Here is a 12,781-nt window from a genome sequence, read left to right as displayed (position 1 = left end):
CCTGGCACTTCTGTGGCACAAATGTTACCTGCTACTTATCAGCCCAAGCCTGAACGTCATCCAGGTCTTGTTGCATGCGGGCATGGACTGCTTCATTATCTGAGGAGTTGTGAATAGCACAGAACACTGTGCAGTCATCAGCGAACATCCCCATTTCTCGCCTTATGTTGGAGGGAAGGTCATTGTTGAAGCAGCTGAAGATGGTTGGGCCTAGGACACTGCCCTGAGGAACTCCTGCAGCGATGTCCTGGAGCTGTGATGATTGATCTTCAACCACCACAGCCATCTTCCTTTGTGCTAGGTATGACTCCAGCCAGTGGAGAGTTTCCCCCCCGATTCCCATTGACTTCAGGTTTACTAGGGCTCCTTGATGCCACACTCGGTCAAATGCTACCTTGATGTCAAGGGCAGTCACTCTCACCTCACATCTGGAATTTAGCTCCTTTGTCCTTGTTTGGGCCAAGCCTGTAATGAGGTTAGGAGCTGAGTGGCTGGGTTAAAAATGCAGTGACTGGGTTAAAAGGCCACTGACAGAAACGCTGCAGCTACTTCCAGGTTTTCCGCACGCTACCAGAAGGGCCCGCCCCCGGTGCGTCACCAGGTAAATATTCTGGCCACAGGGTCGGATTATTATCAAATCTAAATAAAGGGGAGCAAGCCTGGTTGAAAGATGCAAAATCCAGAAAATAGTGCAACAAAAAATCTTAACGTTATTATTGTATGTTATTGCAAACATTAAGAAAATCAGTAAGAAGAAATAGGTGTTATTCCTAAACCTGTAGGGGGTGGCGTGTGCCCAGTCAGCTCTGCCCCTGACTGTCCCTGAGCAGTTCGAATCGCTCCCACACCCCTGTGTTCTAGACACCGGACTTAGGTACAGGCGGCGATACAGAAAAATGAGTAGACAGCTGGTTCAGTGCAAGAAAACCGTAATTTTCCTTAAAGGCAAAACAAAATCACAATATTGAGAATTACTAAGATAATTACAGGCATATAAAAACAATACACTTATTTGGGAATGGAGAACACACGGCACATCGAGGGAACAAACACATTAAAATCCCCTTATCCTTATCCCACCCCCAATACCTAACTAGATTAAGCTATGAGGGGCCAGGGATTCATGCTCACCAATTCGAAACCTGTTGACTTATTTTTAACGGTTGTGAGTTTTGGGGTCCGCTCTTGCTGTCCTTTGGGGTACGTCATTGCCACGTGATCACAGGGCGCGGCGATGGAGTTGTTTGTGTGAAGCACCCTCCTTTTCCTCAGTTAATGTCTTCGTTGAGTCGCGATGGGTCTTCTTCTTCTTTCTCGGGCAGTTTTGTCGCCGACGGGTTTTATAACAGTTGGGGCTCGGTTGGCGGTTTATATTGTCAATATGCTTTTACTACCCATGCTTTGAACACCAACTTATTCTTCATTGACGTTGCTATCCATGCTTCAAACGCCAACTTATTCATCAAACGCCAGCTTATAACTAGGCCGTTTGTCCCCCAACACGTCTTTCCGCTGCCCTTCTCTGCCTTTACCGGTTTACCGTTTTCTTCATTTTGCCTCGTCTCATCTGCCCGTTTGTGGCCCCGTATGTCCTGTGTCTTTTCGAATCGGGTCTCGTTCTCCTCCCGCGTTCCGCCCTCGGTGTAGTAATGGGCGTCCTTGGTGTTGAGTGGCGCGGGGAGCGAGAAGAGAGCCCGCCACGAGGCCAGGGCACGAGCGAAGAGCAAGCGGCCAGAGCAAGAGCAAGAGACCTTGGCCACCGGTGGGCCTACAATTATACCAGGCCAGTCCTTTGTCTAACTTTTGGCGGGCTCGACCAAAATGATTACGGTTATCTACTTTAACGGCTTTTGGGGCGGTTGTCTCTTGGTTTAATGGCTTCGATATCCTGGCTGTTTGTTATTTATGAAATTTAATTATCCTCATTCTGGCTTGATGGCTACTGTGAGCTGTTACCGATTATGTATGCAGAAATTTAATGGCCTCGATTAGGCTCATTCTGACTTGATCTGTTCCAAGGTGAATGCATGCATATCCTGTGTTTACCTAGCTGTCTGGCTTCACAAAGTCTTTCACAGATTCATGCATTTTAGGTTTCGTTTCAGGTTTTGAAAAGTGCCTGCCTTTTTGCAGGGTCTTGCTTTTAAAATCCTGTACTTTTGGTCACAAGGTTGCAGAAGCCATTTTGGATACCCTTTTTAATAATTTGTCCATACAGGGTCCCTTTATCCATAGCTTTTGGGGAATGTGGGAATTTTGAGAACCCTACACTCCCCCCTGTTGATACTAAACTCGCTTTAAGTATCATCCTAACAAGGTGAGCAAAATTCCCGACCCTCCATAGTCAATCTTCCCTGTAATTACCTATCTATGATCCCACGACACATGCATTTCCCATTCTGTAAGAATGTAGTGTACATAAGCATACATAGACAGATTACGGGCATTTACACACATCCAAGCATGGAGGGGGCCAACACCCCTGCACCACTTGGTACACATCATCTTTATTAAAAATAACAAATCGAAAAGTCTTTATTAAAAATAACAAAAGAACACAAAAAACAACAATCTTTATTCAATAACACAAAATAAAAGATTCAAACAGGAGTATCTCCCTCCACCTTAACATAATGTTCTTTCCATGTCCTTTGGTTTCGGAATTCGAGTATTTGACCTTTTCCCTTGCACTGAGTGCATACTAGGTACAATACTATTTCCAGCTGGCAAACCATGAGGACGTGGGAAGCTAGTCTAATCCACAAAGGGACCTCTATATTCTCATAAATGTCCCACAAGGATGGAACTAAAATGTTCAATATCTTGGCCCCTATCTCTACTGTCTTCTGCTCCAGAGTATAGAAATGTTTCTGTGAGACTATTACTGCTTTGAGTATTTTGGTAAGATGTTCTGGGAGAGGGGGGATTTCATAGCTGAAATGTGCTATATACTTTTGCAGGTTGGTAACATTCTCTTTTACAGTGAGGTGAACAGTGGAGGGTTCAGGAATGGGGACAATTTGTTCCTGGGCCACTTGAACTTCTGCCTCGGGTTTAAAGCAGAAACTGCTGTCACTTACCGGACACCAGCTATGCTGTCCATGCTGGTATTGGGGCGCACCCATGGTGACACAATATGTCCCACCTCCTATATATGCTACCTGTGGGGGAACATGGCCTTGTGCCATTGCCTCCATGGTACAGTTTATAGGTTTTGTGCCAGCAGCTCTAAACCCGCACTGTGGTTTTGAATAGGCGTTCAAGTGCTGGGGACACAGTATTATGTGTGCTCCCCGGCTCCGGCACCCTGAGAGGTCAGTACCTGTCATAGCGTGCTCCCACTTTATGACATAAGGTGGGACTGCTGTGAAATGGATGTGTGCACCCCATTGAATGACTCCAATGTTCTCTACCCTGTATACCGGTGCGGGCCGGGCTGTCCCACCCATAACCGGCATCCTCACTACTATACCCATGATCGTATGGTTTGACCGTCCACAATCTACTGGGACTGGGTAGGCCTCAGAAGCTAGCCGGAGTTGGCACGGGCTTAATGCATTCTCAAATGGATGGAGGGTTGCGAGGTGTTTGTTGCTGATCCAGGAGGGGACTAAACCCTGTTTTAAATCCTCCAGATTACTGCGGCCCTCGCCCAGCAACCACGCCCCGTACAGCATGCACACCTCGTTCTGCGCAGCCTGATCTGAAGCATTTCTGTCCTCTCTTATAAGGACATTTACAGTCTTTGCGTGCTTCTCCAGCTCGGCTATAATTTCTTTTAAATGTACCGTCATGGCCTGGTCCTCATGTGACTCCGAGCCCACTACTTTGTTTTCATCCATCAAGATTTTCTTTAACTGTGTTTTTAAACCGTTTATCTGGGTCTGCAATTCTATGTCATCCAAACTGTTGATGACAGAAGACCCTGTGTTAAACGCAGTATAAACATCATTCCATGCTCCCCTTCTTTGCCTCCCCGTATTACCCCAAAACTCATGGTGTGTGGTGTACTGTTCCGTTTTGTCGACATTGGCAAAATCGAACTCGTAAAATTTCCTAAACATCTCTTTTAGCAGGGCCTGGTATAGCTGTTCTGTCTCTCTGGGGCACCACTCCGGTAAGTGTACCTCGGTGAGGTTTAAAATCACGGAGGCTACCGCGTAGTGTACCCCCTGGTATAGCACCTGATCCGTAGGCACTAGTACCAGCCCATTCCCTGGTCCCTTGGTGGTGGCGGGGCACCCCTCCCTGTGTGTCCTTTCTGCCTGGGTTGTGGGCAGGGGCTTTTGGGGGCGGGTCACAAGCTCAGTGGCATTCACTGGGATCGGGGGGCATGGGACCGCGCACGCCTTCAGGCTGGAATCCCACTTCATCCCCTCCCCGGCGTCTTGCCACTGCCGGTGGAAGATGATTGATATGCCTGTGGGGCAGACCTTCTCTGACCCCCACATACAGACATAAAACCCCTGATCCGGTTCCCACCACTTGTCCCAGCACACACTCAATCCCCCGTGAGTCCCTGTAATCGTCCGGTGGGTATTGTTCCCCAACCGTTCCCACTCAATTGCGGGGTTTCCCATATCCTTGCTCAGTTTTCTGAGCCACCACCACCTATCCAAAGGAATCCGTCCCTTGCATGTTAAACATACACGTTTCCCTACGGTGACACTGACCCTTGTGGTAATGACCTGTACCCTGGGGCACAGGAGGGAGGCCTCCCCGTACGTGAACCCGGTCTGGCTGGAGTACTGAGTCGAATTGGACCCCAGCCACCCTGGCCACCTTCCCTCGTGGACGTAGACGGCGAGCTCCTCCATGTCCCGTTCGCCACTTCCATCGGTAACTATCGGTGCTCTCTCTCCTGAGCACCCATAGATGTGGGAGTCCTCCACGTCACCTCGCTTTCCAATGCTCAGTCCTATCAGGGCGAGTAGGATTACGCCCCCCTTCATCCTGAAATCCTTTCTGCAAAGAGATACAAGAACACATAGCCAGGTCCCCAGGAGATTCTCTGGCTTGGGTGAAGCATAGTCGGGTCTTGCGACCTTGACTCAAATACACGCACTTTTAGAAAAATTACTTATTTAAAACTACCTGTCACCTTGTTTAAGCTTAAACCAAACACCCAAACTTAACAATACCAAACTTAATTTACCTAAACTATGTACATCCGCCATCCGTCTCTGGGCGGCCAGCCTAATTCCTGTTTGTGTGGCCGCACTGTCCTGTACTTTCGGTCCCTCCAGCCTGTGGCTGCTGGCTGAGGGCCTCTGCTTTGGACCGATCCCTCACATGAGAGGCTGCCCTTTTTAAATGGGGAGCCGGTGACCACGGTTTCCTTGGCTGGGGCGTCCGTGGGGACCTTCTAGGGACTTTGGTTGGTGGGGGTTTTCTGGCTGGTGGGCCTTTAACCCGAGCGACTGCCCCCTCCGGTGCGGTTTGTGGACTTACCACTGCCATTGGCCGGGGTTCTTCTTCCTCAGGCTTTACCTCTCCTGAACCTGGGCTAGGGGCAGGTAACTCTTCGCAGCCTGGTGCTGCAGGCTGAGGGTCTCCGCCCCCAGGTTCCAAATCTAGGTCCGGGGCGGGGTCTTCGCCCTCGGGTCCCTCCTCCTCTAAACCTGGGTCAGGGGCGGGGTCTTCGCCCTCGGGTCCCTCCTCATCTGGATCCCAGAAGAGTGGGGGAGTGTCCCAATTGGTGGGCGGGGTGGCCCCTCCCCTTAAACAAGCCACAGCGCCTGCCTGTGCAGTCTGTGAACTTGTTCCCGCTGCAGGCTGATGATCTCTATCCTCAGACCTTATCCCAATTGGCTGTTCTCTCCTCTCGGGCTTAAACAGTTTACACTGATTAATATGAAACCATTTGGTGTGCCGAGGCATCTTAATGGTGTATACCATGGGGCTGGCTTTGTCTACAATGCTGTAGGGCCCCATGTATAGCGGTTCTAGACTTCCTACCCGAGCATAGTTCCTCACCATGACCTGATCCCCTACCTCCCACTCGTGGTGTTTTCGGGGTTCTAACAGCAATCGGTTACTCCGATGCTGCTTTCCCATGTTCCCAGCCGCCTGCCCGTGGACCTGCTTAAGGTGCTCGAAGAGGTTTCGGGCGAACCTGTCCTGGTTTACCTCCCTGAGCTGACCTTCGTGAGCACCGGGGCTAGTACATGGGTGGGGGTCCGCATAACCCTGCCAGTCATCAGCTCATGCGGGGAGTACCCTGTGCTTTTCGACTGGCTGGCCCAGACCCACATCAGGACCAATGGTAGGACCTCTGCCCATTTTCGAGGCGAGTCCACCGTCTCCTTCCTTAACCTCTCCTTTAAGGTCCTATTCATCCTCTGCACAATCCCTGATGACTGTGGGTTGTGGGCAGCGTGCCACTTCCCCTCGATGCCGAGCAGCATAAGGGTATTCTGCATTACCTGCCCGGTAAAGTGACTCCCTTGGTCGGACTCCACAGACTGTGGTAGCCCCCATCGCGAGAACACTTCCTGGACCAGGATCCTGGCCGTAGCCAGAGCTGTGGCTGTTCTGCAGGGGAAGGCTTCTACCCATTTCGTGAACACATCTACCAGGACTAGGCAGTAATTATAGCCTCCCTGGGTGGTGGGCAGGGGCCTGATGTAGTCGACCTGTATCGACTGCCATGGTCCCTCTACCCTCCTGATGTGTCCCATAGGTACCTTCCTTTTGTGGGGGTCAGAGTTATTGGCAGCGCACACCAGACAGCCGGCGCAGAACTCGCGGACATCTTCCCTGAGTCCTGGCCACCATCCCACCTGTTCCACCCTTTGCCAGGTGGTCTCAGGCCCGGGATGCCCCGCTCCTGGACCCTCATGGGCCAGTTGAAGGAATTCCCTCCGGTGCTGCTGCGGCACAACCCACTGTTCCCCGCTGAACAGCATGCCTTCTTTCATGGAGAGGGCTGCTGTGCTGTAAGGGCCCTCTACCCTTTTTCCCTCAGTCACTGTGCTGAGGACTGCCTTGAGAACGGGGTCTTGGGTTTGGACTGCTGCTATGTGTCTGAACCCATATGGGTCCCAGAAAGTGCCTGTGCGGGCACCCTCCTTAGCGAGCATGTCAGCCTGCTGGTTGCCTTGACTACGGGGTTCTGTGGAGGAATGGGCTTTCACCTTATGGATGAAAACCTCCCCTTCCTCCCCCACTGCTGCTAGGATTTTCTCCCGCAGGGGTTTTACTGTGAGGGGTCTCCTGTCAGCGGAGGTGTATCCGTGGCTGGACCAGATGGCCAGGTACTCCGTACACGAATTGCACGTGAACATGCTGTCCGAGCAAATCGTGTACGTGGTGGGGAAGATTTCGGGGTGTGTAACGATGTACACTACCACGGACAGTTCAGCCTGCTGGGCACTCATGATGCTGGGGAGCTTAATTGCCAGGGCAATGTTTGTCACTGGGTCATAAACTCCACACCCTGTGAGTCGCTCGCCAGCAGATACCGTGCTGGAGCCGTCCACATAGATCTCATGGCCCGTGGGATGTATCCCGGCCCGTAAACCTATGTCCACTTCCCAAACCCCTTCTATGGAACACCAGTGGGCTGTTCCAGGATATACCAGGTTGGCTGCGAACTTTGGCTCGCAGAGACCCTTCACCTTAAGATCCATCTGTGAGAGAAGCAGGGTCCAGTGAGCAATGCGGGCACTGCTCACTGTCCCAACCTTGATCCTCCCATCCAGGAGCATCTGGGTGGGTGTGTGATGGGTGAGGAGGGTGATGGGAGAGGTGCCTGTGAAGATCAGCGATCTTTTCACAGCCCAATGTGCGGCCAAGAGGTGCCACTCACAATTGGAGTAGCTCCTCTCCACATCTGTGAGTATCCTGGTGGAATAGACCACCGGCCTCAGCCGGCCATGCCGCTCTTGGAGCAGCACAGTACTCAGGCTATCCCTGCTGGCTGCTGCCTCCAGGAAGAACTCTTTCCCCCCATCTATGGCCGCTAGAGCTGGTGCGGTCTGCAGATCCTCCTTGAACTTGACAAAAGCTGCCTGGCAACCCTCATCCCAAACCCACTCCACTCCCTTGTGTAGGAGTCGGAGCAGAGGGGCTGCTGTGGCTGCATAGTCTTCAATGAAGTCTCTGCAGTACCCGGTTAGCCCTAAAAATGACCTCACACCCGTGACTGTGTTGGGGACGGGTAACTCCTGTACCGCCTCCCTCCTAGCCTTATCTATGGCCCTTTCCCCAGCGCGTATGGTCAGGCCCAGGAATTTCACTTCCTGCTGGCCGATCTGCGCTTTCTTCGGGTTTACTTTAAAACCCTCCTGCCTGAGCAGCTTCAGCAGTTCGGCCAGTAGTGGGCCATGCTCCTCTCTCGAATCGGTGAAGAGGAGAAGGTCATCCATGTACTGCACCAACTGTCTGGGCTGGCTGAAACCCTTTAAACTATTCACTGGTGGAAAATGCTGGGGCTGTTGTGGAAGCCCTGAGGCAAACAGTTCCAGGTGTACTGTTGCCCCTTCAACGTAAAGGCAAACTTGTACTGATCCTCCCTCCTTAAAGGGATGGACCAAAACCTGTTGGAAATATCCAGCACCGTGAACGTGGTCACTGTTACGTCCGTGTAATAATAAGAAAAGGACTGCAGAGAACGGTACAACAGGTGTTTACTCAACGTGGTTCAAACTGCAACTGAAACAACAGATTACTACTCAGCGTTATATACAGGTGTGGTCACTGCCGGTACTACAGTATACATGAGCTGCAGAAAGTAGCTCCCCCCTTAAAGGTACATACATTACAATTCCTCCCCTTTTAGATTAGCAGTACCATAACACTCATTTAGCAATTAAATATCAAACTAATTACAATTAACACTTTTAACAAGCAACATTAGCTGAAAATAGTCTATTTATATATTCAGTCTTTGGGGAGGCTTCCTGATCCTTTCTGGATAGCGCCTTTCCCGAGTGTCTTGCTCTTGGTGCGGAGGCGATTCTGGCCCCCTGTCGTCGGTTGGTTCATCAGCTTCCGATGCTACTGTTTCTGGGGCAGATGCTACCTGTACGTCGGGTTCATCACCAGGTATGTATGGGCGTGGCATGGGGTTGACTTGTTCCTGTGACTCTAGGATCTGGTCAGCATGGCGTCTCACGATGCTCTCCCCAACGTCCACTGTGTACATTAGTGGGCCCTGCCGTGTGCATATCGTTCCTGGCTGCCATTTTTCTGTTCGGTAGTCGCGGGCCAAGACTGGTTGCCCTACATTGAAGCTCCTTGTTGGCTTCTCATGGATGTGCTGGAATTGCTTACTCTCAACATCTCTTCGTACGTTTGGTCTGAGCAAATCCAGGCGAGATCTTAACCTTCGGTTAAAGAATATCATGGCTGGGGCCTGGTTGGTGACTGCATGTGTCGCATTCCGGTAGGCGAAAAGGAAATTGTCCACCTTGTGCTGCAGCGGAATGTTGTCATTGTACATAGCCTTTATTGCCTTCTTAAAGGTTTGTACGAACCTCTCAGCCAATCCATTTGTGGCTGGATGATACGGGGCGGATGTATAATGCCTTACCCCATTCTTTTTCAAGAACCTCCGGAACTCTTCGGACACAAACTGTGGTCCGTTGTCGGAGCAAATCTGTTCTGGCAAGCCATTCCTGGCAAAAATGGTCCGTAGGACTGCAATAGTTTTCTCCGTGGTGGTGGAGGACATTTTGATGACCTCAGGCCATTTCGAGTGCGCATCCACGGCTATTAAAAACATTGAGTCCATCAATGGACCAGCAAAATCAATATGCACCCGTTGCCATGGAGATGAGGGCCACTCCCATGGGTGTAGAGGGGCCTGTGGTGGTACATTTTGGACTTTCTGGCATCCTGAGCAGCTCTTGGTCAGGTCCTCGATTTGTTTATCGATTCCCGGCCACCACACATAAGCCCTGGCTAGGCTTTTCATTTTTACCCCTCCCAGATGACCCTCATGAAGCTCATTGAGCACTCTATCCCTTAACTTGGGTGGAATTACCACTCGGGATCCACACACCAAGGTCCCCAGACACACTGACAGCTGTTCTCTCCTTGTCGAGAATGCTGGCAACAGTGAGTCGCCATGTGCTGGCCATCCCTTCACCGTCAAATCATATACCCGAGACAGTCACAGAATCACAGAATCACAGAAACCCCACAGTGCAGATAGAGGCCATTTCGGCCCATCGAGCCTGCACCGACACATATCCCAACCGATTCCCGTAACCCCTACACCAACACATATCCCACCCTATCCCCGTAACCCCACGTATTTAATCCCCCTAACACTAAGGGTCAATTTATCATAGCCAATCAACCTAAACCCGCACATCTTTGGACTGTGGGAGGAAACCGGAGCACCCGGAGGAAACCCACGCAAACACGGGGAGAATGTGCAAACTCCACACAGACAGTCACCCGAGGCCGGATTTGAACCCGGGTCCCTGGCGCTGTGAGGCAACAGTGCTAACCACTATGCCACCGTGCCACAGTGTCGGGTCATTTCGGGTTTCCTTTTCGATACAAGCGTTAGTTACCGGTAGGTATTCAACTATAGTCGAATGGAATATTTCGACAGGATCCACTGCTGGTGCTTCCTCCGCAGTAGGCAGTGGCAGGCGTGATAGCCCATCAGCATTTCCATGCTGTTTCGTGCCCTTATATTCAATCTCATAGTGGTGCGCCCCTAGAAAAAGTGACCATCATTGTAGTCGTTGCACGGTCATCACCGGAACGCCCTTCTTCGGATTAAAAATGGAGACAAGAGGCTGGTGATCAGTCAGCAAGGTGAATTTCTGCCCATGCAGATAGTGATTGAACTTTTTCACTCCCAACACTAGGCTGAGTGCCTCCCTGTCAATCTGGGCGTAGTTACGCTCAGCTGAGGTTAATGATCGCGCCGCAAAGGCTATTGGCCTCTCTGAGCCATCCGAGAATTTGTGCGACAGCACTGCTCCAATGCCATAGGGTGACGCATCACAAGCCAACCGAATTGGTAACGCTGGGTTGTAATGGGCCAATACCTCTTTCGATGTGATTAGTGTTTTGCTCTTCTGGAAAGCTCGTCTACATTCGTCATTCCACTTCCATGGCACCCCAGTTTGCAGTAGGGTGTTCAGTGGGTGTAGTATTGTAGACAAATTTGGCAAGAACTTATGGTAGTAGTTTACCAGCCCGAGGAACGACCTCAGTTGTGACACATTTTCTGGTGCTGGAGCCTTGACTACTGCCTCAATCTTCTCTGGGGACTTATGTAACCCCTCTTTATCGATAACGTGGCCACAATACGAGATCTGTTTACTAAGAAACTCGCATTTGGGGCGGTTAGCTCGGAGCCCATATTCCTGCAATCTAGTGAGCACCTGCTCCAGGTTGGCAAGGTGATCACTGTCATTTTCACCCGTGACCAGGATGTCGTCCAAATAACACTGGGCCCCTGGGATCCCTTGCAGGACTTGTTCCATTGCCCTCTGCCAAATAGCCGAAGCTGATGCTACCCCGAATACCAGCCGGTGGTATTGGTAGAGACCTTTATGGGTGTTGATTGAGGGTATTTTTTTGATGCTTCTTCTACCTCCATTTGCAGATACGCCTGGGCCAGATCAATCTTAGTGAAGCATTTTCCTCCAGATAGCGAGGCGAAAATATCTTCAATCCGCGGAAGTGGATATTGTACGGTGTGAAGGACCGGGTTCACTGTTACCTTAAAGTCCCCACAGATGCGAACCTTCCTTGGTTCCCCAGGCGTGCTGCTCAACAACTTTTTCATCACAGGGACGATGGGTGTAGCCCACTCGCTCCAGTCTACCATGGACAGTGCACCTGAACGCTCCAGACTCTCCAGCTCTGCTTCGACGGCTAGGCAGATCGCATAAGGTACCGGTCTGGCCGTAAAAAATTTTGGCTTGCGTTTTCTTCAATTTTAATCATCGCTGTCATGCCCTTAAGTGTTCTGAGTCCTTGCTGGAACACTACTTTCGCGTCAGTTAGGATCTTTGACAGTCACCCAGGTGTGACGTCATCATCCTTTTTGTCTGCCACAGTCAGTGCCTGTATGGAATGCCAATCTAGCTGTATCTTCCGGATCCATTCACGTCCTAGTAGTGGTGGTCCTCCATCTGGCAATACATATAGGTCCATTTTTGATGTTTCCTTACCGTTATATATAACGTTCACCCTTATTTTTCCTTTGGGGTAGACTTTTTGCCCCATGTACGTCTTCAAGACAATCTTTGTATTTCTCAAGGGTATATGTGAGAATAGCCGCTTGTAGTCCCTTCAGTTTATGACTGTTAGGGCTGATCCTGTGTCCAATTCCATTTTCACTTGGACTCCTGCTATCTTGAGCGTGACCCAGATAGTTTGGTGATCCTCCGTTTTGTTCACATTATGTAGTTTCAGACAACCCAGCTCCTTGCTTCCGGAGTCTGTATCACTCTTCTGTTCATCTGAGCTACTCTCCGTCACCTTATGTACCTTCTTGTACTTCTCCTGTGGAGATTTCTTGCTGCTGGTTTTCTTTCTCGACCTGCAGACTCTTGCTATGTGTCCTACTTTTCCACACTGTCTGCACACTTTGTCCTTGAACCAGCAATCATTATGGCTGTGTGTTGTTCTGCCGCAGCAATAGCACGTCACTGTTCCGTATGACATTTCATTTGTGCCATATTCTTGCAGTCTCCGTTGTATCTCTGCAGCGCCTCATGCTGCTGCTTCGTGTGATACTGCAATGCTGAAAGCCTTGTCCAGCGTAAGATCCTTTTCTGATAGAAGCCGTTTCTGGGTTCCTTCA

The sequence above is a fragment of the Somniosus microcephalus genome, chromosome 1 (genome assembly GCF_052327205.1).
Source record: "Somniosus microcephalus isolate GS21.2 chromosome 1, FLI_Smic_1.0, whole genome shotgun sequence".
Classification (NCBI taxonomy): Eukaryota; Metazoa; Chordata; class Chondrichthyes; order Squaliformes; family Somniosidae; genus Somniosus; species Somniosus microcephalus.
The sequence above is the reverse complement of the archived record's forward strand: the minus strand, read 5'-3'. Positions refer to the sequence as shown.